Raw genomic sequence first — 5,637 nt, 5'->3', positions numbered from 1 at the left:
AACACTATAGCTGGCTCTCCCCTCAGCTACATGACCTATTCCAGGCTGACGGATCAACGCTATAGCTGGCTCTCCCCTCGGCTACGTGACCTATTCCAGGCTGACGGATCAACGCTATAGCTGGCTCTCCCCTCGGCTACGTGACCTATTCCAGGCTGACGGATCAACGCTATAGCTGGCTCTCCCCTCGGCTACGTGACCTATTCCAGGCTGACGGATCAACGCTATAGCTGGCTCTCCCCTCGGCTACGTGACCTATTCCAGGCTGACGGATCAACGCTATAGCAGGCTCTCCCCTCAGCTACATGACCTACTCCAGGCTGACGGATCAACGCTATAGATGGCACTCCCCTTGGCTACGTGACCAACCCCAAGCTACTGGTGACCTACCCCACAGCACTCACCAAGGTGATAACATAGACACACACATGCAGGCAAGCTGGCACACACACAAACACACATACAAACACACACACACAATAAAAAGCAGCACAGTAGTAGCTCAGATGCAATCATTACTTCACCAACATTTGTTTCAACAGCAAGCTGTCTTCATCAGGGTTTCACACACACACACACACGCACACACACACACACACGCACACATGCACAGAAGCACACACACACACACACACACAGAGGCAGCTGTCAGTGTAGCAGCATAATCAATAGTATTTAACTGCTTTACTTCAGCTGGAGGTCTGTTAACCCAGTGACACACTCATCAGTCTGGTAAATTACAGGAGAAGTGATGTGGGACGAGAGGACAGAAAAGACACATAATACTTTACAGCTGTGTTTCACTGGTCTAATGGCAGACAGAATATACAAGAGTCCAGGACAGATATTACAGGAGTCCAGGACAGATATTACAGGAGTCCAGGACAGATATTACAAGAGTCCAGGACAGATATTACAAGAGTCCAGGACAGATATTACAAGAGTCCAGGACAGATATTACAAGAGTCCAGGACAGATATTACAGGAGTCCAGGACAAATGTTACAAGAGTCCAGGACAGATGTTACTGGAGTCCAGGACAGATATTACAAGAGTCCAGGAAAATATGTTATATGAGTCCAGGACAGATATTACAGGAGTCCAGGACAAATGTTACAAGAGTCCAGGACAGATATTACAGGAGTCCAGGACAAATGTTACAAGAGTCCAGGACAGATGTTACTGGAGTCCAGGACAGATATTACAGGAGTCCAGGACAAATGTTACAAGAGTCCAGGACAGATGTTACTGGAGTCCAGGACAGATATTACAAGAGTCCAGGAAAAGATGTTATATGAGTCCAGGACAGATATTACAGGAGTCCAGGACAGATATTACAAGAGTCCAGGACAGATATTACAAGTGTCCAGGACAAATGTTAGAGGAGTCCAGGACAGATGTTACAAGAGTCCAGAACAGAATAAACCAGAGTCCAGGACAGATATTACAGGAGTCCAGGACAGCTGTTACAGGAGCCCAGGACATATGTTACAGGAGCCCCGGACAGATGTTACAAGAGTCCAGGACAGATATTACAAGAGTCCAGGACAGAATATACCAGAGTGCAGGAGAGATATTACAAGAGTCCAGGACAAATGTTACAGGAGTCCAGGACAGATGTTACAGGAGTCCAGGACAGAATATACCAGAGTCCAGGACAGATGTCACAGGAGTCCAGGACAGAATATACCAGAGTCCAGGACAGATATTACAGGAGTCCAGGACAGCTGTTACAGGAGCCCAGGACAGATGTTACAGGAGCCAAGGACAGATGTTACAAGAGTCCAGGAAAAGATGTTACAGGAGCCCAGGACAGATGTTACAGGAGTCCAGGTCAGATATTACAAGAGTCCAGGACAGATATTACAAGAGTCCAGGACTGATATTCCAAGAGTCCAGGACAGATGTTACAGGAGTCCAGGACAGATATTACAGGAGTCCAGGTCAGATATTACAAGAGTCCAGGACAGATATTACAAGAGTCCAGGACAGATATTACAAGAGTCCAGGTAGCATTGTTTAAAGTGGCTAGTGATATATTTACATAATTTCCCATCAACTCCCATTATTAAAGTGGCTGGAGTTGAGTCAGTGTCATTGACAGTGTGTTGGCAGCAGCCAACTCAATGTTAGTGGTGGCTGTTTAACAGTCTGATGGCCTTGAGATAGAAGCTGTTTTTCAGTCTCTCGGTCCCAGCTTTGATGCACCTGTACTGACCTCGCCTTCTGGATGAAAGCGGGGTGAACAGGCAGTGGCTCGGGTGGTTGATGTCCTTGATGATCTTTATGGCCTTCCTGTAGCATCGGGTGGTGTAGGTGTCCTGGAGGGCAAGTAGTTTGCACCCGGTGATGCATTGTGCAGACCTCACTACCCTCTGGAGAGCCTTACGGTTGAGGGCGGTGCAGTTGCCATACCAGGCGGTGATACAGCCCGCCAGGATGCTCTCGATTGTGCATCTGTAGAAGTTTGTGAGTGCTTTTGGTGACAAGCCGAATTTCTTCAGCCTCCTGAGGTTGAAGAGGCGCTGCTTCGCCTTCTTCACGATGCTGTCTGTGTGAGTGGACCAATTCAGTTTGTCTGTGATGTGTATGCCAAGGAACTTAAAACTTGCTACCCTCTCCACTACTGTTCCATCGATGTGGATAGGGGGGTGTTCCCTCTGCTGTTTCCTGAAGTCCACAATCATCTCCTTAGTTTTGTTGACGTTGAGTGTGAGGTTATTTTCCTGACACCACACTCCGAGGGCCCTCACCTCCTCCCTGTAGGCCGTCTCGTCGTTGTTGGTAATCAAGCCTACCACTGTTGTGTCGTCCGCAAACTTGATGATTGAGTTGAGATATTAAAAGAGTCCAGGACAGATGTTACAGGAGCCGAGGACAGATGTTACAAGAGTCCAGGACAGATATTACAAGAGTCCAGGACTGATATTACAAGAGTCCAGGACAGATATTACAGGAGTCCAGGACAGATATTACAAGAGTCCAGGACTGATATTACAAGAGTCCAGGACAGATATTACAAGAGTCCAGGACAGATATTACAAGAGTAGTAATGGTGTGGTGGCAGGATGGTGAAGAAGAAAGGGGTGAAGACGAGAGGAAACAGTGGGGAAGGGATGTAGTTAAGAAGGAACATTTATTGAAATGTTGGATGGGAGGCCACGGCGAGGAAGCAAATCAAATCAAATGTATTTATAATAGCCCTTCGTACATCAGCTGATATCTCAAAGTGCTGTACAGAAACGCAGCATAAAACCCCAAACAGCAAGCAATGCAGGTGTAGAAGCACGGTGGCTAGGAAAAACTCCCTAGAAAGGCCAAAACCTAGGAAGATACCTAGAGAGGGACCAGGCTATGTGGGGTGGCCAGTCCTCTTCTGGCTGTTCCGGGTGGAGATTATAACAGAACATGGCCAAGATGTTCAAATGTTCATAAATGACCAGCATGGTCAAATAATAATAATCACAGGCAGAACAGTTGAAACTGGAGCAGCAGCACGGCCAGCTGGACTGGGGGCAGCAAGGAGTCATCATGTCAGGTAGTCCTGAGGCATGGTCCTAGGACTCAGGTCCTTCGAGAGAGAGAACGAAAGAGAGAAAGAGAGAATTAGAGAGAGCATACTTAAATTCACACAGGACACCGGATAGGACAGGAGAAGTACTCCAGATATAACAAACTGACCCTAGCCCCCCGACACATAAACCACTGCAGCATAAATATTGGAGGCTGAGACAGGAGGGGTCAGGAGACACTGTGGCCCCATCCGAGGACACCCCCAGACAGGGCAAAACAGGAAGGATATAACCCCACCCACTTTGCCAAAGCACAGCCCCCACACCACTAGAGGGATATCTTCAACCACCAACTTACCATCCTGAAACAAGGCCGAGTATTGCCCACAAAGATCTCCGCCACGGCACAACCCAAGGGGGGGCGCCAACCCAGACAGGAAGATCACATCAGTGACTCAACCCACTCAAGTGACGCAGCCCTCCTAGGGACGGTATGAAAGAGCCCTAGTAAGCCAGTGACTCAGCCCCTGTAATAGGGTTAAAGGCAGAGAATCCCAGTGGAAAGAGGGGAACCGGCCAGGCAGAGACAGCAAGGGCGGTTCGTTGCTCCAGAGCCTTTCCGTTCACCTTCACACTCCTGGGCCAGACTACACTCAATCATATGACCCACTGAAGAGATGAGTCTTCAGTAAAGACTTAAAGGTTGAGAGCGACTTTGCGGCTCTCACATGGGTAGGCAGAACATTCCATAAAAATGGAGCTCTATAGGAGAAAGCCCTGCCTCCAGCTGTTTGCTTTGAAATTCTAGGGACAATTAGGAGGCCTGCGTCTTGTGACCGTAGCGTACGTGTAGGTATGTACGGCAGGACCAAATCAGAGAGATAGGTAGGAGCAAGCCCATGTAATGCTTTGTAGGTTAGCAGTAAAACAAATGGAGTGGACAGAAGAGAAGAGAAGGGAAGAGACGAGACGAGATGAGAAGAGAGTACAGAAGAGGAGAGGAGAGAGAACAGAGAAGAGAGAAAACACAAGACGAGAGAACAGAAGACGAGAGAAGAGAGGAGAGAAGAGACGAAAAGAGAGAACTGTTGGAGCTAGAAACACAATCATTTCACTACTCCCGCAATAACATCTGCATATTATCCTCTTGAAGCTAGGGGGCACTATTTTTATGTTTGGAAAAATAACGTTCCCAAAGGAAATGGCCTATTTCTCAGGACCAGATGCTGTAATATGCATATAATTCACAGATTAGGATAGAAAACACTCTAAAGTTTTCAAAACTGTAAAAATATTGTCTGTGAGTATAACAGAACTGATATTGCAGGCGAAAGTCTGAGAAAAATCCAATCAGGAAGTGACTCTTATTTTGAAACCCTGTGTTCCTATGCATCCCTATTGTCAATTTAAAGGGATATCAACCAGATTCCTTTTTCTATGGCTTCCCTAAGGTGTCAACAGCCTTTAGACATAGTTTCAGGCTTTTATTTTGAAGAATGAGCGTGAACGACCACATTGCATAAGTGGAGTGAGTTGTGCTCAATTGAGTAAATCCGCCATTGTTCCTCCCGCTGTTATGGAAAAAGCTACACACTCGGTTGATATATTATCGAATATATATTTTAAAAACTACCTGAAGAACGATTATAAAAAATGTTTGGCATGTTTCTGTGGGCATTATGAAGACTATTTGGAATTTCCATCTGAGTTGTCGTGACCGCTCTTTCCTGTGGATTTCTGAACATAACGCGACGCGATGGAACAAAAGGAACATTTGCTGTGTAACTGGGAGTCTCGTGAGTGAAAACATCCGAAGATCATCAAAGGTAAATGGTTAATTTGATTGCTTTTCTGATTTTCATGACCAAGCTTCCTGATGCTAAGTGTACATAATGCTATGTTAGGCTATCGATAAACTTACACAAATGCTTGGATTGCTTTCGCTGTAAAGCATCATTTCAAAATCTGAGACGACAGGGTGATTAACAAAAGGCTAGGCAGTGTTTCGCAATATTGCACTTGTGATTCATAAATATGAATATTTGTTAGTAATATTATTTGACTGTTGCGCTATGCTATTCAGCGTTGCTGATGACAAATATACCGGATCCGGGATGGGTGGTTCC

The sequence above is a fragment of the Oncorhynchus kisutch genome, linkage group LG22, assembly GCF_002021735.2.
Source record: "Oncorhynchus kisutch isolate 150728-3 linkage group LG22, Okis_V2, whole genome shotgun sequence".
NCBI lineage: Eukaryota > Metazoa > Chordata > Actinopteri > Salmoniformes > Salmonidae > Oncorhynchus > Oncorhynchus kisutch.
This window is presented reverse-complemented; position numbering follows the sequence as displayed.